This window comes from Varanus komodoensis, unplaced genomic scaffold (genome assembly GCF_004798865.1).
Source record: "Varanus komodoensis strain SLA01 unplaced genomic scaffold, ASM479886v1 scaffold93, whole genome shotgun sequence".
Taxonomy (NCBI): Eukaryota; Metazoa; Chordata; class Lepidosauria; order Squamata; family Varanidae; genus Varanus; species Varanus komodoensis.
In genome coordinates this window covers 473,519-498,356 of record NW_025336635.1, presented here as the reverse complement: position 1 = coordinate 498,356, position 24,838 = coordinate 473,519, and the positions used below count along the sequence as shown (strand labels likewise).

At 47.4% G+C, this 24,838-nt stretch overlaps 1 long non-coding RNA gene across 2 annotated transcripts; it reads right to left on the bottom strand.

Annotated features, from left to right (window-relative positions):
* Positions 1-12,058: 12,058 nt before the first annotated feature.
* On the bottom strand, positions 12,059-24,291 carry LOC123017433. Of its 2 annotated transcripts, XR_006413605.1 has the most exons (4): positions 19,204-24,291; positions 17,268-17,414; positions 13,076-13,210; positions 12,059-12,359 (listed from the first exon to the last, which is right to left on the bottom strand). It is a non-coding gene; the product is annotated as an uncharacterized LOC123017433 (long non-coding RNA). The 2 variants fall into 2 exon arrangements; XR_006413604.1 differs by having other exon boundaries at positions 17,268-24,291.
* Between the last annotated feature and the right edge of the window lie 547 nt (positions 24,292-24,838).

The window sequence follows — 24,838 nt, the reverse complement described above, 5'->3', positions numbered from 1 at the left end:
ATTCAACATCAAAATGCTGGGGGGGGAGGAATTCACCTGATGCCAAAAAGAATAAAGCGACGGCACCAGGTGAAACTCCCTGGGGAGAAAATTCTAGAGTCAGGGTGCCACTGCTGAAAAGACCCTTCTCTGGGTAACTACTCTCCTAATGTCCTTCAAGGAGGGCTTCCAGAGAAGGACCTCTGCCTCAGATCTCAAGGGGTGGGCACAGGGAGGAAGGTGCTCCTTCAGGTATGCAGGGCCCAAGCCATTTAGGGCTTTGTAGGTCATCACCAGCACCTTAAATTGGGCCCAGATGTCAATTGTCAGCCAGTGTAAACAGTATTGGACCGGCGTTCTATGAGAGTACCTGCTGGTCCCCATTAATATCCTGGCAGCTCTATTCTGTACCAATTGAAGTATCCGGACGGTCTTCAAGGGCAGCCCTACGTAGAGCGCGTTGCAGTATTCCAGTCGGGAAGTCACCAGAGAATGGGCCACCATTGCCAGGCACTGCTCACCCAGGTAAGGGTGCAGTTGCCAAACTGGGCAGAGCTGAAGGAAAGCGCTCCTCGCCACCACCACCACCTGGGGCTCCAGAGATAGATCTGGGTAGAGGAGCGCCCCGAAATTTCCAAGAATCCAACCTCTGGATTATGCAATCAACCAGTGCATCCTAAGCCACATTGCCTGCAGACTTAAGCATTGTTTTATTCTTCAGTTTTCCACAATTTTACACAAACTTAGTTATCACACACACACACACGCACAGTATATATAAAAACCTCACCCCACCAAAATGCATTTTCTCCTGATAGGCTAAAGCAGGAAAATATGCATTGTGGGGGGGAAGGGGGGATTTCCGCATTGGGCTGAGGGTAATTTGCACAAATACATACAAACATATAATCTGATTCTGATTCTGCAAGATCTGATTCTGTCAGTGAATGGACCAGGAAGCCAAAGCCCCACGGCAGTCTACATCCACGGAGTCCCCTCCCTGAGTTCCACCTCAAATCTTGCTCTGACTTGCTTCCTTGCCTAACTTCAGGCTTTCCTGCTGGTCCAAATCAGGAAACGTGCGCATTCAGATATGAATTATTTTAGGGCACCCCCCAAATGTGACTTAAGCATAGAAAAGCGTTTTTCCCCGGAAAGCGCATTACGCGTGGCTAGCTGTGAGTTTTGACCAAGCGCTGGATACACAGACACATTCAGGGATGCACGCAGGGCATGCTCCAACCGCAAGGGAACTAGCCCAGAGTGTGCAGCGGGCCCTATCGCTCTCGTTGCCAAGAGCCAGGGCAAGCTGCCCACAACAGGCTCTGCCTTTAACTTACAAGCAATGGAGGAGAGAGGGAAGACCGACCAGGCCATCCAAAAAGACGCGCCACGGGTATTTACAGGCGTTCCACTGGTGTAGTATCCCGTGTATATAGACATGGCGATCATCACTGCTAGCCCTAGGAAGGAGCGTGAGAGAATAGTCAGGGTAAATAATCATTTCCAAAGAAGCCCAAAACTTTGCTATCTTTTTGACACCCGGCAAAGACTGTCCTCTGCTGCAGGATAGTCAAGCCATCTGCTGGGGCCTGCTAGCTGTTTAATAGGTCTTAAGGTTTTCCTCAATGATATGTCTAAATCTATTTTAAATGAAATACTGAGGTTCATATGCACAGTTCAGTGTAGTTAAAAGCTGATCCAATGGAGAAGGAAATGGCAACCCACTCCAGTATCCTTGCCAGGAAAACCCCATGGACAGTACCAAAAGGCAAAGAGATATGATGCCTGAAGAAGATCCCCTCAGGTCGGAAGGTGTCCAATGTGCTACTGGGGAAAAGCGGAGGGCTAGTACTAGCAGTGCCAGAAAGAATGAAGCGACTGGGTCAAAGCCAAAGGGACACTCAGTTGCAGAAGTATCTGGTGGTGAAAGGACAGTCCAATGCTGTAAAGACCTATACTCCAGAGGAGCCTGGAATGTAAGATCCATGAATCAAGGCAAGCTGGATATGGTCAAACAAGAGATGATAAGATTGAACATCGACATCTTAGGAATCAGTGAACTAAAATGGACAGGAATGGGTGAATTTAATTCAGATGACCATCAGCTATACTATTGTGGGCAAGAATCCCTCAGAAGAAATGGAGTAGCCTTCATAGTCAATTAAAGATTAGGAAAAGCTGTACTGGGATACAGTCTCTAAAATGACATAATGATCTCAGTTCGAATCCAAGGTAAACCATTCAACATCACAGTAGTCCAAGTCTATGCCCCAACCACTGGTGCTGGAGTTGACCAGTTCTGTGAAGGCCTACAACACCTTCTAGAAATAACACCCAAAAATGATGTCTGTATCATCATGGGGGATTGGAATGCTAAAGTAGGAAACCAAAAGATAACTAAAGTAACAGGCAGGTTTGGCCTTGGAGTACAAAATGAAGCAGGGCAAAGGCTGGCAGAATTTTGTCAAGAGAATATGCTGGCCATAGCAAACACTCTTTTCCAACAACCCAAGAGAAGACTCTACACATGGACATCACCAGACGGTCAACACAGAAATCAGATTGACTATGTGCTCAGCAGCCAAAGATGGAGAAGCTCTATACAATCAGTAAAAACTAGACCAGGAGCTGACTGTGGCTCAGATCATGAGCTTCTTGTTGCAAAATTTAGGTTTAAATTGAAGAAAGCAGGGAAAAGCACTAGGCCACTCAGGTATGACCTAACTCGTATTCCTGATGAATATACAGTAGAGGTGTCAAATAGATTTAAGGAATTAGATCTGATAGGCAGAGTGCCTGAAGAACTATGGACAGAGGTTCACAACATTGTACAAGAGGTAGCAACTTAAACCATCCCAAAGAAAAAGAAATGCAAGAAAGCAAAATGGCTGTCTGAGTGAGCTTTACAAACAGCTGAGGAAAGAAGGGAAGCAAAAGGCAAGGGAGAAAGAGAAAGATACACCCAGTTGAATGCAGAATTCCAGAGAATAGCTAGAAGAGATAAGAAGGCCTTCTTAAATGAACAGGGCAAAGAAATAGAAGAAAAGAATAGAATAGGAAAGACTAGAGAACTTTCAAGAAAATTGGAGAAATGAAGGGAACATTTCATGCAAGTTGGGCATGATAAAGGACAAAAATGGCAGGGACCCAACAGAGGCAGAAGAGATTAAGAAGAGGTGGCAAGATTACACAGAAGAACTATACAAGAAAGAGCGTAACGTCCCTGATAACCACGATGGGGTGGTCACTGACCTTGAGCCAGACATCCTGGAATGTGAAGTCAAATGGGCCTTAGGAACTCTGAGCAACAACAAAGCTAGTGGAGGAGACAGTATTCCAGATGAGCTATTCAAAATCCTAAAAGATGATGCAGTTAAAGTGCTATACGCAATATACCAGCAAATTTGGAAAACTCAGCAGTGGCCACAGGATTGGAAAAGGTCAGTTGAACAACATACAGTAATCCACATTTTGATAGGTAATCTAAGTCACTCAGCACCATCCTTTTACATAACAGAGAACTGTGTGCAAGAGGTTTGGATTACTATATGCATGTAAAGCACGTGCACATATGAGCCATAATATTTAAATACTTAGAAAACTGAAGTTTGGTGTGGGTTCCTGCTTGTGACATAAGAGTCACACCACAGCACATTCATACGCTTGTGCAACCTTTCTCTTTGCAAGTCTGCAAATGTTTGGATTAAGTCATACCGTTTTTCATATCATCAGTCATGAAAACAAGGGTGTGTGGTGGCTGGAGTGCTGGACTGGGGACCTGTTAGTGATGAGACCTCCTCATGAGACAGTGTTGGAGACATTCAGGGGAAGAGTCCCAGCCAATTCTCTGCCCACAGATTGAGGAATTTTGAGAGCTCATTTGCTTATATCCACTTTAATTTGGCTGTTTCTTATCTGTGGGTCAGGGAGATTAACCCTGCCTTGCTCAGAAGGGAGATGCTCTGCTGGATTTACCTGGAAAAAAAGTTCCTTTGACGAAAGAATCATGTGAGCTGCAGGATTTTTTACAAATAATGATCAGTAGAAAATAACAAGCGAGAAGGCCTTCTACTGCTGCAGTAATTGCCAGGACAGCCACAAGAGAGATGTACCCTGCAAAAGAGAAATGGCAGCAAAGTATGTAGCAATCTGGGTGATTGAGGAACCCCAAAATCCATCAGGAAGCCCCGCTGCCATCATCCTCTCTTTGCCTGAGTCTGCTCTGTCCTTGGTGGGGCCGCAAGAACCCACAGCAGAAGTAACACCATATGACTCTAAGGCTGCGGAATTTCCCTGCAGTGGTAGCCTATTATCCACACTATGGCAGGGCTTTGTGACATGCTTTCTCTGTTTTACAGAAAGCCTCCCCATATCCGGTAGGAGAAGGAAGGTTGGAGTTACCAAAGGAGGAGGAATGGGCCACTGTTTTGAGCTCCCCAGCCAGCACTGGCTTCAGTCCTGCCCCAACATGTTTCCACAGGCTAGAGGAGAATCTGCAGAGAAGCAGGTTGGACTGGAGTGCCAAGAGCCATGGAGGGGGCAGCATGGGGCAACTTGGACTGGTGTGCCAGGAGCTGCAGTCCCCTCCGTTTATCCCCACAACGACCACCCTGTGGCTTCAGGTTAAAATCCCAAAGAGCCCCAGGAGGAGCAAGGCCCTGTAGGGTTGGTGGGGGGATTGGGTGCCTGGCAAGCTGTGAGTGGGGAAAACCAATAATTCTTCCCTGGTTTGGATTTCAATCTGCATTGACAAGAATTCAGGGAAAGTCATGGTCACTTTTCTTTGGGGTCAGCAAGAGCAGGCTGCAAAATTAGGTAGTAGATCAGAGTAAGTTTAAGGTATTCCCCAGGGGTAGGGGTGGCTAATCATGACGATTATCATTTCTCTTTCTTCTGCATTCTGTTAGAGTCCCAAGTTCTTTTCCTCCTAAATAAGAAGAACATTGTGAGCTTCGGTCAATTCCTACAGAATCCAAACTAAAATGAGAATGCCACCTCCCAAGCTCAATTGGTACAGCTGTCCCCAGAATGCTCAGAGAGCTTCAGCTGATGGGTGGTATAGAAATCAAATAAATGGTTACTGAATGCCACCAAACAGATACAAAGATAAAGATGACAAAGATGAGGAGCCTCTCGGAAAAATTTGAGGTAGTTGCCCTGATTCAAAGGGAATCTCCTGAAAGCGCCCAGGTCCTTGGGCCTGGATGCTCAGGTTTGTCCATCTGGCTTCCAGCACATTCATTTTAAAAATGGAGACAAACCTTGAATTCTTTCCCAAATTCACAAATTTGGGGAAATCTTATCAAAACTAAACTGAAATTAAATCCTCACCTCTCCCTAGCTGCAATACAGTGAGAGAAAAGGGTGGCCAACTCACCAGGAAGGAGATTAATGATTAGTATTTTTATTACATTGCATCGATACCATGCTTTCCCTCCTCTTGCAAGGAGCCCAGTACGGATTATATTGTCCTCCTCCACCCAGTGAGCTTTGTGGTCAAGTGAGGAGTAGAACCCAGAACTCTGGGTTCTGAATTCTGTCAATTCCTGCAGAACCCAAACTAAAACGAGATCTCCTGGGATCTACTGGGTGCAATGCCCTTCTCCATACTGCCCCCCCCCCCCCAGGAATCCTGCTAGGCAGGCACGAACCAGCAATGGTTTGCGTGGCGTGTCTGCAGCCGAGTCGCTGAGGAAGTCAGAGAGTGGTCTTGGAAGTTGGCATTTGGAGTATGAGTTGGCCAGGCGTCACTTACCTTTTCCTCGCTCCAGACTGAAGCATCCTGATGGACCACATGCTTTCAGCAGGCCTTCATAGACAGGACCAAAAAGAGTGGGGTGAATAGTCCAGTAATCAGTAAAAACGGCAGAGAACAACAACACAGAGCTGAGGGCTAGAAGGAATAGTGTGCTGATCTTCAAGAGAAGCGTCCCCCACATTTCCAGAGGCTCTCAGATGAGCATTCAGGCAGTTGAGCTGTGGGCTCGGGTTTAGATCTGCCCTGTACAAAGCCCGAGGAGCAAGAGAAAGAGCGGAGTGGAAAGAAGCACAGGCTTTGTGGATGGGGAGTGTCCTTCAGAGGGAACTGTCCAAAGTGCAAGAGTTTTCATTATCCAGTGGCTTCTGGTGAGCATGTTGCTTCCTATCTGTTAACATAAATAGGCTGAATTTAAGAAGGTATCATCCCACCTTTCCAACATGAATGGGGAATGAAAAGTTTTCCAGTTTAAAGTAGTCTCCTGTTAAATTCCTTTTGACAAAGCAGTGGGGTGTTCTAAATATGCTTCGGTTAGGAATGCTTTCAGAAAAAAAGAGGAGTATGGATGGGTCAAAGCACCTCTGGGTCAGTGTCCAATTCTCCCTCCTCTGCCCCAACTCTGTCTACAAGCAGTGAAATAGCAGAGTGGAACAAGGAATAGAACGTGCTTGGGTATTTCCCCCTTGCTGCCTACTTTTTCTTCTTAGAGTTTTAGAAAATCTTTCTTCCATATGGGTTGGTTGTCTCTCTCTCTCTCTCTCTCTCTCTCTCTCTCTCTCTCTCTCTCTCTCTCTCTCTCTCTCTCTCTCACACACACACACACACACACACACACACACACACACACACATTCTCCCCCACTCCCCTTGAGCTTTTCAACAAGCCAAGTCAGAATTACATCTATAACTCTGCATTTTTGCAAGCTTTGCAGGATGGCTCATCACAGGCAAAATGTACACAAGGAGATGTGCACACAAGGAGACAGTGTGCATGGATCATCATTTCAACCATGGAAATGATTTCCTTCAAATACACATACGGTACGTACACATACAAACAACAGTGCTTTCAGCAGTGCAACCGCAACCAAACTCTGAAAGCTCTGCCTGGGATTCTACTGTCAGGTGCTTGCAAGTTGAACTGGCTGGCAGGTTAAGGCTCCACGGGTGTGTCGATATCAGTGATCAATGTGGTGCTAAATCAGGCAATGCTGCAAGGTGCAGCTCAGGTGTTCCTGCTGACAAAGCTTCACAGGCTGATTCTAAACAGCCACAGTTATCTTGCTAAACTTTCCCTCCATTCTGGAACTTTGCCCCAGGTAGGCCAAGGCAGTGATGCCATACATTCTGATATGCCTCATTAGGCAAATTATTGCAGGGATTACGTAAACTCTGCCATTTAGAATCTCTCCTCTCCAGTCACAATGAAGACGAGGGCTTGGCCTTGTCACTGAATGAGGCTTCCCCAACTTGGAGCTGTTCAGATGGCTTGGATTGCAACTCCCAGCATCCCTGGCCATTGGTTATTGTGGTTATGGTGACTGAGGCTGGTAGGGACTGAAGCTTGGAACAGCGGGAGGGCACCAGACTGGGGAAGGCAGACTTCTAAACCATTCCACTTGACCCCGAAGAGTTGGATCCTGAGGACTTCAAGAAGTCCAACAGCAAAATGGTGGTAGGTTGTTACGTAGGGTGGATAAGCAGTTCTGGGTAGAAAGTACTTCAGCCAATGCACTGCAGGCTGTGTTACAGTTGCTCGGGCACAGAGATTCAGTGGCCAAGGGCATGATCCAAGGACCTCCTGGTATCACCTGGAGGCCATGGGATTCTTCCAGGCCCCCGCTTGCCTCTGCCACAGTTAATGCCCAAGGCACTGCGCCAGCATCAACCCTCTTCTCCTCCAGTGTTGCCGGCGCTGCAACTGCCTTTCCACAAGCGTCTGCAGAGCTTTTCTTAGCCAGGGGACTTAGCAAGATGTGTCAGCACAGGAGAAGGTCCATGGATGCTGGAGGGGCAGATTCCTCCAGGGCTTGTGCCACCCCTACTGCAGGGGGTGCTTGCTGATTGTCCTGAGAGGAGCAATCGGACATGCCTGCCTCAGCTTTCGGTCACCTCCCTTATCATCACGTGTGTTCACCGCACGGCAAGCCTCTGCAGGCCTGGCTGCTTACGTGGCCCGTCTCGATTCAGTCAGTTGAGTCAGTGGGGCAAGAGCACCTCCAACTCCATGTTGTGAAGTGCAGCTTACAGGTGCCTCTTGGAGGTTTCCCAAGTGTGATAAAAGCTGTTATCATCACATTGATTTTTCCTTCAATGCCAGAACAGTTAGGTTCTTTTAAACAGGAATCATTTATTATTATTATTATTATTATTATTATTATTATTATTATTATTATTATTAAACATTTCTATGCCGCCCCTTGCCGAAGCCTCGGGGCAGCTTACAACACAATAAAATACAATATAAAAATAACAATATAAAATTAAAATTAATACTATAAAATAAATAAAATATAAACAATATGAAAGAAGTTATAAAAGAAAAGTTATAAAAGAAAAGAAGTTAAGCAATTCGGCTTTCAGCACTGGGCGTTCCCCTCTCCACTCAGAATGAATCAGAGGAGCTGACTCACTTGTACAAAAGGGACACTTGAACGCTCCTCTAAACCCTTCCAGGAAGTTTGCATCCCCAGTCCCTGGGGTGCTTGAGGGCTGCCTTGGAGCAGGGAGCTCCGGAGTGTGCTGGTGGCAGTGGTGGGGACCTCTGGAGGCTTCATCAGGCCCTTGACTGTTGAGTGCTTAAGGGAGTGGTCCTGGGTGAGCATCCCAGGGACTGTGGGACTGTCTCGATTGCTCCATCCGAGGCTGGAGAAGGTGCTCTGACCTCTGGTGGAGAGCCGAGCCTCCTCCCCATCTTCTTGCAACAATGTGGAAAGAATTGCGTCAGCTGCTCCTTGAGGTCCAAAAGGTAATCTTAAAGGAGGAGGAAAGAGGTTTCTGGTGGCAGCGGAGTGGATCCAACTTATCCAGAGCTTTCTGAAGCCTCCTGCCCCCACCCCTAAAAACCGCACTTAGGATGGGAGGATGGAAAGGTGAAGACGCCTCCACTGCTCCTCCTGAGGGAGGCCTGATTACTGGGGAGGCACTGCATGGGACCACCCACTAACGTTCTGTGCACCGGTGTGCGCTGTCTGCTTATATGTAGTGGCGTTATTTCCACCCCACTCTTTTTCCCTCTTGCAAGTAGGCCTAGGTGGCTTCCATGGTCCCTTCCCTACCCACAAGGGCCTTGTCAGGCAAGCGAGGCTGTGGGTCAGTCACCCAGTGGAAGTCATGGCCCAGCAGAAAGCAGTACCCAGATCTCCCAAGTCCCAGTCCAACTCTCAAAATAGTACTGGCTCCCAGATGCTAAGAGCTGCCCCATATTATTATTATTATTATTATTATTATTATTATTATTAGAACATTTCTATGCCACCCCTTGCTGAAGCCTCGGGGCAGCTTACAATACAATACAATACAATACAATGCAAAAATAACAATATAAAATTAAAATTAATAATATAAAATAAATAAAAATTATAAACGATATAAAAGAAGTTAGAAAAGCTATAAAAGAAAAGAAGTCGCCCTGGCCAGATAAATTAGTAAATATTGTTAACAATTAAAATGACGTTTAAATAAAAAGGTCTTCACCTGGCACCGAAAAACAAATAACGATGGCGCCAGGAGGACCTCTCTGGGGAGCACATTCCATAGATTGGGCGCCACCGCAGAGAAAGCCCTCCTCCGAGTACCTACCCTCCTAATTTCCTTCACGGAGGGTTCCTGGAGAAGGGCCTCTCCTGCAGATCTCAAGGGGCGGTCGGGCATATATGGATGTAAGCGCTCCTTCAGGTAACCAGGACCCAAGCCGTTTAGGGCTTTATAGGTCATCACCAACACCTTGCATTCATTTCCCACCCACTGTGGGACTCAAAGTGGGTACATGTGGTTTCCCAGAGGTCTCCCTTCCAAGCTCGGGCCAGCCCCAGACCTGCTTAGCTTCAATGCGGAAGATGCCTGATGTGCCTTCAGGCCACACTCTGGACTAATTTCACAACCCATCTGAGATAATCAGGGGGCTGGGTTAGAGCTCCCATTGTTTCACAAGCAAGATCCCCTCATCTATTATCTGATCCATCAAATGCAAGCTCGTTCTTTGTCAAGAGATATTTCCTTTTTCTGCAGCTTCTGTGCCACTCATCTGCCAGTTCAAGCATCCACCATTAACAAACGTCACAGTACTGTGTGCAGCACGTACTTTTGTGCCAGGAAAAAAAAATAATAGCCTTTGAAAATTAATCTGATTCACAGAACAAAGAACACTCTATGGACAACCTGCCATTCCCTACAAGTTTGTTTTTCTGTAATAATTTCCTGCAACAGGAGTACAGAATCCTTTCCTGCCAAGCTTTGTGCGACCTCAGCCAAAATCCCCTGGGGGTTTGAATTCCAGAAGTGGGGGTGGTCTGATCATAAAGTGGTGGGGTTACTCTTAATATTTTTTTCATTGCGTCTAACAAGAAGAGGGAGATGACGTTGGTATTTTCCTTACCCATTTTAGAAAATTTCCCTCTCACGGCTGTGCATTTGGTGGAATGAGCAGGGTAAAATAGAATCTATCAACCCCCTGGAATGAATCAGAAGAGAGGGTCTTCCCTGGCAGAGCCATCAATCATTCCTTTCAGAGGAGCTTATGGAGGCTTCATTCTGGCAGTGAGCGGGGCAGAAAACAAGAGGTGTCCAGCAGAACACCAGAAAAATGAGCATATTTCAGCTTCATGAATTTTAATTGCATTTTATCCAGTCCCTTTGATTAATTGCCTGCTTTTCCCCCCTAAGGAACTCAGGACAAGAGACATAACCCTCCTGCATTCTATTTTATCCTCACAACAGCCCTGTGAGGTGGGCTCAGCTGAGAGTTAGAAACTGGCCTGAAGTCACAAAGTGAGCTCCATGGCTGAGCAAGGGACTAGAACCTGGATCTCTTGGCTCCCAGTCCAACTCTCTGGCCAAAAGCACTTGCTGCCAAGAGCTGAGACTTAGGAGAAGGGTTTCAAACTTTGCAGAAGGGAGGAAAGAGAAAAGAATGTTTGCAGATTTTTCGAGGGAGTTAGGAACTGCCATCGTATGGGCCTCCAGATTAGATGGGGGTTCCACTTCAGTCCTCTGGTTCAACCTGTGAAGGTCGGGAGTGGAGCTTGCCCTTCTCCCTCTTCAGGTGCTCTTTGCACATGGCCCTTGGATTCTGCAGCAAACCAGCTTTTTTCAGAGTCACGAGTCACGTGGATTCCATGGACTTGGGGGGGATTTTCGTTTTTTGCTCGTGTTTACTTTGCACAATTTCGCACAAGTTTAGTAATAGAAATACTTTTAAAAACTGTCCAAGAATATGTATTACTTCCACAGGCTAAAAGGACAAAAATGTGCATTTGGGGATTGATTATAAATGCTGGAGGGGCTTAGCACATTTTGAAGGGTGTGAATTAGCACTTTTTTGGGGGTGGGGGGAAGCCATCCAGAGACTTTTAGTATTGGGATGGCATATAAACACTTTAAATAAATAAATAAACCGCAAAATTGTGCAAGTGCATGTGGAGGCATTCACATGAAATCCAATTCAATCAATAAGCAATGGACAAGAAAAACCTCTGAAAATGTAAACAAAATGAAATTTATATTGTCTGTACAACCCTAATTCAGCCTTTTTCACAAGCTGAGTGCAGGTGTGAAGGGGGAATGGGATTAGAGCTCAGTACAAGGGAATCCTTCCTCCAAATTCCCTGCCCTATTTATGGGGAGGTAAGGAAATTTCCAGTCCTTTTCCAGCCTACTTCTCTACCTCCACTTCCACCTTTTCTGTCTACCTCTGCATAGTCCGAGCCTGGACATGGTTTCTTGGTCATGCTCTAGTGCCAGGGTCCCATAATACTCCAGTTGAAGGTGCGGGCAGAAAGGAGATTCCCAGAAGTCCTGGAGGTCAGCTCCCAGCACTCTGGATCTTTGGCCGTGCTGCAAGATGCCTCTGACAGTTGCTGTCCAAAACATCTATGGATCTACCTTCTGCCCACTACGGTGCCAGATGTTGCAAGACTCCAGCCCTGATCAGCCCTGGCCATAAAGACCAACAATGCAAGCATGTGTCGATGTGAAGAACTGTTTCCCATAGAGAGAGATATTAATTCGATGTATACGTCTGTGTAGGAATGTATATACACATATGGCCATCAAATCTTCCTAGTCATCAGTGTAACCTTAAGGACAAGACACAGAAGGATAAGTAGGTGTGCATTTATTGTAGAAAGCACGCAAGCCAGCTAAGACACTTGGGCATCATTGTTAAAATGCTTTTAGTCTCCCTTGCAGTTCCTCAGAGGTTTCATCCAAGGAGGACCCTTGGCGTACGATTCTGATTTGCCCCCTGGGACTCACTTGCTGTTATTGCCTGGAGGTTGTGCACCTGCATTTGTTGATACAGTTTAGAAGCAGCATCTGGACAACTATGCTGGCCCAGAGGGAGTGGCATTTCCCCAGCTTTCATATCAATGATGTGGATTGCAGTGAGAAGGCCAGCCCACCTGCCAGGAGAGAAAAGTGATCGCTTAGGGCCAGTGTCCACCACAGCTGCACAGCCCAGCACCCAACCCCAGCCCCCCAAAAAACCCTCCAGGGAGCAGCAAGTTCAAAAGCAAACTCCATTGTATCCCTGTCGTCATGATGGTGCTCTGACTTAAGGGAGCTTTACAATGCAATGTGGAATTGGCTGGAGTGGTGGGAGGAAGAGGCAGAGAAATGTGAGGTGTGTGCATGTGTGTTATTTACATGTGTGCACAACTAAAGTAAGACACATAGCTATCCAAACCACTTAAGAATACTTGGTTCAGGATCCCAAATTATCTAGCCGGCCAAAGGTGTATCCTTGTGTACAAGACTTGCATGGTTAAAATAGTGTGGGAGTCTTTTAGCTGGGAAAGATGCCAATGCCAGAAAGATGTGAAAGCACCATAAATGACAGTGGAGCGCTGACAGAGCAGTCACAGATGGTCCTCCTTGATCCTCTAAAAGAGGTGATTGGGAGGCTCCTCTTAAAGAATCCCCCCTGGATCTCTAGAATCCAGGAAATCTATTCAAGGCACATCCAGAAAGGGTATGAAAAGGCCATAGCTATCTCTTGCATGGTAAAAGACACATCACAGATGTCCAAAGGGAATATTAGGTGCGTATGAGGCTCTGGTGGTCCCATATGCAGCATTAGAGAAGGAGATGTTTGCACGGCTTTTGTTTGCATACTCACCAGCTATCAGGAAGAGAGGGCCAGAGGCCCAGCCCAGTCCGGCAGACCAGTCATACCAGGACTCCACTGAGCTCCGTGTGGAAGCGTTAGAAAATACTCCTGTGAAAGCAGCCATGGCCACCAGCGCACACATGCCTACAGACCAAGGAGACAATCCTTCTCAGCAAGGTTCCTCAGATGATGTTGATGCATCACTTTCAGAAGGAAGATGGAAGCTGTTTGCTTACCGATGTAAATCTGCTTGAGTTTGTCTCAGCTACCATTAGCTCAGGAAGCACCGGCTTTTGACCTATGGCATTGTTAGGACGCTGTTTGCTTAAGGTAGCCAAGGATGTGTGAGTGTGCTGAGTGGAACAAGGCCACACCCAGCACTGGCTCCAAAGCTGGTCTGAGCTTTGGAAGAAGCACAGTGGAGAACTCTTCATCTTTGAAAACTGGTAGCATATGGGAGCCTTTTAATTCTGGGTTCCTTTTAGCAATTCCCAATCTGAATCGGCATGCAAACGATTGAGTTACATCTTCATCATTCAAAAGTTTACTTGTAGAATGATAGAAGGGTTGAGTTGGAAGAGGCCAAGAAGACCATCAGGTCCAACCCCAGCTTAGTGCAGGATTCCAAGCAAAAGCATCCTTATTATTTATTTAATTAATTTCTATACTGGGAGGTTTGGATGGTAGACAACAGATGGCTGTCCAGCTGCACCTTGAATGCTTCCAGCATTGGAGAACCCTCAACCTCCCTAGGTCATTCATCCCATTGTCATATTGCTCTAACAGTTACAATTTATTCTCCCATGAGGTTCAGCCCTAATCTGGCTTTTTGTAACTTGACCTCATTATTCTCTGTACTGAACAGAGTAGGGATGATTGAGAAAAGACCCTGTCCCTCTTTTAGGTGCAATCTTTGAAGTTTTTGAATAATGCTGTCATATTTCTTCTCAGCTTTTTCTCATCCATGCATTTTTTTAAAAAAGTCCTAGTTCAAGTTGGCTTGCAAAGCACAGAATTAAAAATTATTTATTTATTTATTTATTTAAACAATTTCTATGCCGCCCCATTCGCAAAAAGCATCGGGGCAGCTTACAACATAAACAAACAATTATATAATTAGCCTTAAAATCCAGAAACATCTTGGCACGTACATAAACACCCAATAAATACAATCAATAAATTAACAATTAAAATAACTTAAATAAAAAGGTCTTGGCCTGGCACTGAAAAGCAAATAATGACGGCGCCAGGTGGACCTCTCTGGGGAGTGCATTCCATAGGTGGGGCGCCACCACAGAGAAGGCCCTCCTCCGGGTACTCTGCCTCCTGATTTTTCTCCTGAAGGGATCCTGGAGGAGGGCCTCTGCTGCCAATCTCAAGGGGTGGGAGGGCATATATGGACGCAAGCGCTCCTTTAGATAATCAGGTCCCAAGCCGTTGAGGGCTTTATAAGTGATAACCAACACCTTGAATTGGGCCTGGACTTCAATGGGAAGCCAGTGAAGCTGATGGAGGACTGGGGTTATATGAGAGCAATGCCCAGTCCCCGTCAGCAGCCTGGCAGCTCTGTTTTGCACCAATTGAAGTATCTGGACCGTCTTCAAGGGTAGCTGCACATAGAGCGCTTTACAGAAGTCTAATCGGGAAGTTACCAGTGCATGTGTCACTGTAGCCAGGCAATCATTCTCTAGGTAGGGACGCAGCTGATGGATCAGCTGAAGCTGAAGGAAAGCGCTCCTCACCTCCGCCATCACCTGAGCTTCTAACGACAGCTCTGGGTCGAGGGGCACTCCCAAGTTCGAACCTTGTCCCTAAGAGGGAGTGCAACCCCATTCAGGACAAGGTCCAGGTCCCCTACCCCAAGGCCCGAACCACCCACCAACAAGACCTCCGTCTTGTCTGGATTGAGCTTCAGTTTATTGGCCCTCATCCCGCCCATTACATCTGCCAGGCACTGGTTCAGCACAGCCACTGCCTCACCTGGATTGGTTGAAAAAGAGAGGTAGAGCTGGGTATCATCAGTGTACTGATGATTCTGCAGCCCACACCTCCTAATGACCTCTCCCAGTGGTTTCATGTAGATGTTGAATAGCAAGGGGGACAAAATAGACCCCTGCAGAACTCCATGGCATAACTGCCATGGCGCAGAATCGTAGTCCCCCAGCACCACCTTCTGGAATCAGCCATTGAGATAGGAGCGGAACCACCACAAAGCAGTGCCTCCAACTCCCAATCCCGCTAGACTATCCAGAAGGATACCATGGTCAATGGTATTGAAAGCCACTGAGAGGTCCAAGAGAACCAACAGGGACACACTCCCCCTGTCTCTCTCCCTGCACAGGTCATCATACAGGGCGACCAAGGCAGATTCAGTACCATACCCGGTTCTGAAGCCAGACTGAAATGGGTCCAGATAATCAGTTTCATCCAAGAGTGCCTGGAGTTGTTCCACCACCACCTGCTCTAGCACCTTGCCCAAGAACGGAATGTTGGCCACCGGTCTATAATTGGCACCCATCTCTGGATTCAGGGATGCTTTCTTCAGGACTGGCTGGACTACTGCCTCCTTTAAAGGGGCAGGTACCCGGCAGTCCCTTAGAGAGGCGTTGACAACCTCCAGGATCCAGGCCCCTATCCTGTGCTTGGCTTTGTTAAGTAGCCAAGATGGGCAAGGGTCCAGTAAGCAGGTGGTGGGACGTACTTGTCCAAGCACCTTGTCCACATCATCAGGCCACAACAACTGAAACTCATCCATCAAATTTGGACCAGACGGCAACATTGGCACCTCCCCAGAAGGTTCTGAGCACTAGTGGAGTCCAGCTCGTGATGAATCTGAGCCGTTTTCTCCTTGAAATGCTTGGCAAAGTCGTCACAGCGGGCAATCGAGGGTGGCACAAGGTCTTTTTTGGGGCCTGGGTGAACCAGCCCCTGTACCACCCGAAAGAGCTTTGCCAGATGGCATTGTGAGGAGGCAATGGAAGTGGAGAAGAATTTCTTCTTCGCCGCCCTCACTGCCACAGCATAGGCCCGATAATGGGCTCTTAAGTGTGTTCAGTCAGATTCATTTCCTCCACCTATGCTTTAGACGTCTCACAACCCGTTTCATCGCCCGTAGTTCAGGTGTATACCAGGGGGATGAATGGGCTCTGCCAGGTGGGAGAGAAAGCTTAGGAGCGATTGTGTCAATAGCCCTGGTCATTTCCCCATTCCACAGTTCGACCAAGGCATCGACAGGAGCACCAGCCTTATCAACCAGGAATTCCCCCAGAGCCTTCAGGAATCCATCTGGATCCATCCGGCTCTCGGGGCGGACCAACACAATCAGGTCCACACCCTTACAGAGGGAGAAGTCACTCTTGAGCTCAAACCTCACAAGGAAGTGATCTGACAATGACAAGAGTGTCAGACACAAGTTCCTCACCCTCAGATCCCCCTCTTCCTGTCCTGTTGAGACAGTGTGTCCACATTCATGGGTCAGTCCAGTGACATGTTGAGACAGCCCCATGGCTGTCATGGAGGCCATGAAGTCCTGAGTCGCCCTGTTTAGAACAGTCTCGGCATGGAGATTGAAGTCCCCCAGGACCAACTTCCTGGGAGTCTTCAACACCAAGTCCGAGACGATCTCCGTCAGCTCAGGCAGGGAGTCTGTTGGGCAGAAGGATGCACGGTACACCAACAGAATCCCCAATCTGTCTCAGTCGCCCAACACCAAGTAGAGGCACTCTAGACCCGGCCTCGAGAGGACAGGAAGCCCCATGAGGGAAATAGAGGCTCGGTAAACCAAAGCAACCCCCTCTCCCCTCCCCTCCCCTCCAGGCGTGGTCGGGGCTGGACCAAGTACCTGGATGGACACAGTTGAGAGAGGGAAACATTCCATTAAAACAAACTAAGAACACATAAAAACACTTAAAAACACCCCCCCACAATCCCCACAGCCCAATATAACCAGCCTCACCTGCTGGCCAACTACAAAGACCCTGGCCAGCCCAGCCCCTGCACAGCCCGGCATGGCCCCAAATGGTGCCACCGCCCTTAGGCCGATGCACTTCGGCCGCCGGCCCGAGGCTGCCGGCCCCGGTCGCTGCCGGCGAGTTAAAGGCCGCAGCCCCACCCCCGCGCCCTGCCCCTGGACCGGCGCAGCTCTCACCTTTTTCAATTTCACCTTTGAAGCAAATGGATATAAAACGCTTAAACAGAATACCTGCTATGAAGCTGGCTATGGCCGAAATCTTAGCCAGGGGGGTGGGACCAACACGTGCGTGACAGCAGGAGGCACAAAGGCCAAAGAAGGAGACGGTCCCAGCAACTGCTGCCATCAGCATGAAAGCCCGGGTGACGTGAATGTAGGCTGCGGAAAGGCAAGAGAGGGGGACAGGCGAAATGTTCCCACCCTATTAAGTATTAGGAAATGCCTCACAGAATAGATGCCCCCATCCCTTTGTGCCTGTGCAAGAGCCTCTGAAGCAGGGCAAGGCCAAGACTGTTCACTAGTTGAGGTATGGCAGCAAGGGGTGTTCCACCCGTCATCACACAGGCAGTGCGCATAATACCCGACGCCATGCTACCCCTTCGCGATGCCAGCAAATCACCGTCCTTGAGCCGGTTTGCCCCGCACCCTCACTATAATCTCTTGCGCCTCCCGCAGCCAACCCTGCCAGGATCACTCTGTGAGTTGACTCTGCAATCACATCCTTCCAAGCATACAGTACATTGCTCCCCTCATGCCATTGCTTAGCGTCATCTCAGTTTCCCAGTCTTCAGTGGACCAGCTGGAGATGACAATTCCTGGTCAAGTGACCTAGTGGTTTTGGAGACAAGGAAGAGGAGGCTTCTGCTGCTTGCTCATTCCAAGCTCCCGGTGCCTGCATCCTCTTTCACCTGTACTGCCAAACGGGTCTCTGAGTCGACAGGAGGGAAGTCCATGGAGGGCACAGTTGACAGAAGCCACGCCTGCCTTCTCTTCTGTCCAGTGTCTGGTTTGCAAGAACTCCTAAGTTTCCCTAAATTTTAAAACTGGAGAGGCAAGAGAGGATGGGCCTAAACTACTCTTTGCAACCTTTTAAGGAAAGTGCCCTTCAGCAAGAAGATAGTGGCTGCCACATAATATCTGTCATCTGTCCAGAAGTCCCCTCCTCCTTAATTTTCAGCCCAGGTCAGTTTCCTGCAGTCACTTTGAACCTGCCTCCAAGTTGTTAGATCTCGGCTTCTAAAATAAATAAATAAATAAAAAAGATCCCAAACAGATCTCAAGTGCACTCATCCTTGTTCTCAGAAGTACGCTGTCCTCACATCTGGGGAAGTGACAGGGAAGCCCGACTAGTGGGCCCGTCAGGAACCCAGCATGTGGTATGACTCCCAGAATCCTCAGTTATGGATAGGGAACATGCATGCAGACATGCAGCGGAGACTCCTTAGCAGAAACGTCAGTTGAAGGGTTCCCAAAAGGACCACAAGCAAGATCTTGGTTACGGATGTGTGACACTGGAAAGCCCATTCCCTTGGATTTGGACAGACTTTTGATCCATTGCTGACTCAATGGGCAAAAGCAGACCAAGCCTGCAGAATGGGAAAACACGGTTGGCTTCCACAGATTTGCTCAGAATATTTCGTAGAAATTTGGATCCAGGAACTACCTAGCTCTAGTGCAACCTGCACAAATTGAGACTGGCACAAGTCGGGTCCGACTCATTTGATCAGAATAATATTTTTTCCTGTTGTTTTTTGTGCTCTAGCATTGTCCACAAGAAGGATGGCAGCTCTCTCCTCTCCCTGCATGAGCACGTACTCCACCTTAGCCACCCTGAATTTCCTGCCAGTTGTTTTCAGTTTTGGGTAAAATTCAGGTTTCTACTTCTCAATTTGCACAAATCTGTGTGTATTTATGCAATTTGTGCAAATGTACAGGATTTGTGCAAAATTTTGGAGCAGAGACCTGAACTTTGTGCCAGTTTTCCCAGCATAACAGAAACACAATTACCCACATTGCAGTCTGTTCTAGAAATAGAAGTCCTCATGTTGGCTTGACTGATGTCAGACTAAGTCAGTGCCAAACCACAATTTTTGCAGCTGAGTAGAGAAAAGTTATTGGATTTTCACATGCACATTCCATCAACTTCCTTACACATTTCTAGTCTTACCTGGCACATCCATTCCAGGTGCAAAACATGGGAAATCTAGCATGCACATTTTCCACAGACCTATCTGGTAAGGGCCTTGCACCCAGTGTCCAGAGGCCAGAGAGGCAAGGAGAAACACAAAGCTGATGAAAGAGAAGAATACTGCACCCATCCGCACCTCATTCCATAGGCAGGCCATGGTAGGGATTTGCCAGGCCTCTCTTTCAATGCAGAACACAGTGCGGATGAATCTGGGTGGGGGGAGAGAGAGAGATGCCTGGGTCACTTTTTCAATACATCAATACATTTGACTGAACATGTGCAATCAGACGTCGCCATTCTAGAGACCTTCCCATCAACATGGGGAAGTCTAGGGTGCACAGGAAAAGAGGACTAACTCAATACAGTGGCAGCTGACAGAAGCAGGTACCTCCTTAAATCACACCAAATGGGCTCATTGTGCATCAAAAAGTCCAATCCTAAGGAAACTGCTTCTAAGAAAACTGGCGATCTTGCTTATGCTGATGGGCAGCGTGAGATTTTTCTGGGAAATATAGCATTTCAGGTAGGAAGCCTCCTTTTTATTCCATTCCTGATGGATTTCAACAAGAGGCATCCTTCATCTGGTAGAAAGAACCCTGAGTTATTTCTGCTGATCAAGCCACAATGAGAGATACAGAAGAAAGTCAGGCCGGCTTATGTTTCCAGGATGATGCTATCATCGCCATGTTTACTACAATGGTTAGTTACATAAGCCAACCCATTGTCTGAAGTTGGCTTGTTTAGCAACAGACCATAGTTTGTTTTAAACCAGGATTCCTGGTTTGTATGTAGCGCCAAGCTGAGATTCACTGAAACAGAAAGGAAGCTCAACATGTGACCACATCCCCACTGCTCGTCCTTGTAGTTCTAAATTATAGTTCAGAGTGACATGCAACCAGCCTACTTCACTTTCTCATTTATTCATTTCATGTGTTCCCTATTTTGGAGCATTTCAGTTGGAAATCCTATTATGAAAGCACACATACAAGATTTTTACGGCAGTTTTCTGAAAATGCAGTCCAGCCTTGTACACCGTGCATTATAAGAAGTGGCTAACAGTTGGGATGGAAAAAACAGTGGAAACCAGTTGCTAGTAAAAGAGACGTAATCTTGCTCACCCTAAACCCTGCCCCACAAACACACACCTGTGTGCTCTGCATACACATCTTGTGCGGCTAAGGGGCATTGTTATCTCAGACATTGTTAACCCTGGATAAACATGAGGGCCTTTGCTTTCAGGCCTGCCTATTTTGTAATTTTGCCAGAAGCATCTGGACCTATGCCACCTTTGCAAACAGGAGCCGATTTGATCTACCAGCTTTATAAAATACACCCTCATACGTATAAAGCTTTTCAGTGCTCTGCAGCTGCGTAGGATGTAGAGGTGCTAAAAATACCTTTAAAAGACACAATTCTTGCAAAAGTCCAGTGAAAAATGACCTGCAACCTTGCTTGTACTTCTGCTTCCTGATTCCATTCATGCAGCATCTAAATTCACGAACCTGCGTAGTCCTGAGAAATACTGCCCTCCCTCCCACAGCAATCTGTAGACGCATCAGCTCACCTGGCTCAGAATCACCTGTGGCTTTCTTCTGGTGAAGGTAGCACTGCAAGGGAGCAAGTCTGTGGCATCCTCTGCCTCTGTCACAGGCAGGGCTGGACTTATCAGGAATGGCAGAGGTGGTACCTCCTACCAAAGATTGCAAAACCTTCGTGGTTGACCCGCATCTCTCACCACCTGGGTTGGCAAACTATTTACTCCCCCCTCCCTTCCCTCTCTCTCTTAAATGTTTTAAAATGAGCTTTCCAAATACAAGGATGAAGGAAGGAAGGGCCTCTGATTTAAATTTAAGTATTGGCTGAAGTTTTGCCTTTCTGAACTGCTGAACTGACTCATTGGAAGAGACAATTTCAAATATTTTACTCCAGGGGGAGTAAAGTCTTGTATTTAGTAAAGAGGATATTTTTTCACCATTGGGATTTTCCTAATAGCATCCCCTAGGATTGGGGATAATGTCTAATTAGTGATTATAAACCAACACAGGGTTAAAATGTTCCCCAGATCTGCATGATAATGGCCATTAGGGTCCTTATGTGACCTCACACAATGTACAACTAGCAGGACATAGAAAGAGGTTAATTGGAGATTCTCATAGTCTGTTCTGAGGGTCAGGAAGAGGAACTAGCCTCTGAAAGAAAAACCAGAATGCATTGGGCATGACAGCAGGTTGATACACTGAAGCATTGCTATGCCGAGTTACATCCATACCTGCTGATGCACGAAAGATGTAGTCTGAAGTCTGCAAGCTGAAAGCTGAGGTCCATTGTAATGCTGACTCTGAATTGTTGGTGGAAACATGCAGTCCAAAGGGACCAGTCCCTGAGGACGTTTGCATCCCTAGAGATCGTTTTTCTGGGGTGACAAAATGACCCCTCAAACAGAGAACGTTAGCTGCTTTTGTTTTTTTAATGCTGGATAAAGGTTAAAATACTTTTGAGGACATGCACGGAATACCTCTGGCTCACTTCCTTGGACTATAGCTTAGCCTAGGACACCGGAGTGGTGCGAGGCACACAGATGGCAGTGTCAGAGCCAGGGAGAGATAGATCCAAGCAAACACCGTCCAAGATATCATGGCACGGGTCAAGTTCCAGGAAGATGGACACATTCAAGAGCAAGGTGAGGGTAGGGAGGATGGATGAAGGTACCTGGGAATCAGGGCCAGACTGGAGACAAGGATGGAGGCAGGGCAGGGCAGGGCAGGGCAGGGCAGGGCAGGGACCACAATTCAGGTGAGGTGATGCAGGGAGCCGGAGCACAGAGGTCATGGGGTGGCCAGAGCAGCAGTGCACTGAAGCTTTCGATGCCGCTCTCCAGGGCCTCCAGCTGCACTGCATCACTGCACCTCAGCTGTTCCCTGCAGGTGCCTGCAAAGGTGCTCCTGGCTCTGTTCCCCAAAGTGACCAGAGTCTGCAACAGCTATTATTGGTCGCACAAGATAAACAGGGTGTTGACCCTTTAACTGTCCCACACCTGCCCCAAATCCTTGATGTGAGCCACCCCGAGGCTTCGGCAAACAGGACGGCATAGAAGCTTCCTAAATAAATAAAGAAATAAAGAAATGAAAGAGAACTAGTGACTCTTTTCTGTGGTTTCACTGCAGTCCAGTTCCTTTTCCAGTCTGGTCCAGACAGGCTCTTACCTGGCACATCCATTCCAGATGAATAACACGGCAACCGATGTAACCAAATCTTGCACAGACCCATGTGGTCAGCACCTTGCACCCAGTAGTCTGTATCCAGGGCAGTGAGAAGCAGCACAAGGCTGATCAAAGCAAAGGCCCACACAAATCCTCTGGCAGCCCATGGTGGAGAATTTTCTGCTCCCCCAGTCATTTCCCGGTGCAATTCAGACGAACATGAGGAAAGACGGGGACCTGCATTTTACGCTGCTCTATCAGTGATCACTTGCTTGAGGTATCCCCTGCCCTTTTATGTACTGCTGCCCCCTTATGGCCATGGGGAGCAGAACACTGGGTTTAGGTGATACAGCTACACATGTACAACAGGTGGCAAAGGTGTGTTCTAAGCAGGGGTGGCAGCAGAAGCATCCAGGCATCTGCAACGATGAACTCTCTCTCTCTCTCTCTCTACTTCTGTGTGTGTGTGTGTGTGGTTCATGTTCAGACTTTGAGTCAGACAGACAGACTGACATTCACTTCTCCAATAAAGCCCATGCTGACTTTGCCCTGGTTTTCCATGGTGTTCCCTAAGAAAACTCTACTTTCTGTAGCCAGTGAGCACACCACCCTCTGGAATATGACAGCATGGATCGTATGGCCTCTGCGGCCCTATTTCAGAATCTTCCTCTTTATCCAAGCATTTTCCATTTTCCTCTCTCCACGTGCATGCAAGCCTGCATCCACACACCGAGGAATTGATTTGTTGGTTCATTCTAACCAAATTCATTTTGACCCAAAATGGAAAGGTTTTTTTTTTTTTTTCCAAAAGTCTGCATGCTAACACAGAAGAGCATACACTTCTGTGCCCTTTCCTCTTAATACATGTATTTTGGTACACAATTTTGCCTCACTTGCAAATTGCTCACAAGCACCTTTCATGATGGAATGCATCTTTAAGGTAATAGTTGCCACATTTCTCCCTCATTTGTAGCACACCCCACAGTTAGACCTGCCCAACTCAACAGGCTCCCAGTGCAATTTTTATAGCAGGTTGAAATGTGAGTTTTATGACAAACCTTTACCTTATCGTACTTAGCTCCTTGCTGTAAAAGGCTTCACCTGCTAATGTATGCTCCCTTATAAACACAGGCTGAACCCTCACCCTCCGTTTCTTTCCTCTGCTGCCACCTGGCAGCCCTACACAGCACCTTGCATCTCAGCAGCACTCATGTAGCTGTTTTCTTCTGGCTCAATTTATAAATTCCCCACTGGCAATGAAATCACCGGGTGAGATGACCGATCTGGTATTCAATGCTTCAAAGGCTCTGTGGGTTTCCCCCTTGGATATCCAGAATGGCTATGAACGAACTCCAGATACAGGCCAGCTAGGAAGAAACAGCACAACTTTTGAAAAAGGGCTCTCCTTGCACAAGTCCAGCAACACGCAAATCTGATTTCTGTGTCTCCTCCTCAGTTTTATTAATGAGCCATCAAAATTATCCAGCGTTCTGTTTAGTAAATGAACAATCAGTCCCTGCCACAGCACTCTACAGATGTAGCACCTTGCCTGGTTCAGAATTGCCTTCTCCTTCCTCCAGGCGGAGGTAGCTCTCTGAAACACGTCACTAGCACGGTATGTCCCCACCAGTCATGAGCCTGTCATTTAAAAAGGATGGGCAGGACGGGCACATCCTGCCAAGGATTGCAAAGCCTGCATAGATCCCATCTGCCTCCGCTTCACTTTGTGGCCTGATCGCTTCCTTTGGAATTCCCTCTCTGAACTTTTTAGATGACCTTCCTGAAAGTTGGGAAGATTTAGCAATATCTAGGGTAAAAGGTAAAAAGGTAAAGGTTTCCCCTTGACGTCAAGTCCAGCCATGCCTGACTCTAGGGGGCCCTGCTCCTCTTGGTTTCCTGGCCGAGGGAGCCAGCGTTTTTTCACAGACAGTCTCCGTGGCCATGTGGCTGGCGTGACTAAACACCGAAGTGCACGGAGCGCTGTTACCTGCCAACCGAAGTGGCACCTTTTCATCTACTTGTCTTTGCATGCTTTTGAACTGCAAGGTTGGCAGGAGCTGGGACAGAGCAACGGGAACTCACCCCATTGTGCAGATTCAAACCAGTGACCTTTCAATCAACCAGCACAGCAGCACAGTGGTTTAAACCACTGCACCACCTGCATCCTTAATATCTAGGGTAAACCCACTGAAATAGGTAAATTGAATACTTCCAGCCCAGTGAGTTCCCACTATTTCTAATTGAAAGAGCTGAAGTGGGAAACAGTGGCACCTCCCTTCCCATCACATCCCATCATGAAGGGGTGGAGGAGGAGGAGGAGGAGGAGGAGGAAACCTTGAAGAAGTTCTGAGAACTTCCATCTGAAGAAGAGATGGAAGTTCTGAGAACCTGGGGAGGAGCACAAGCTATGGAGG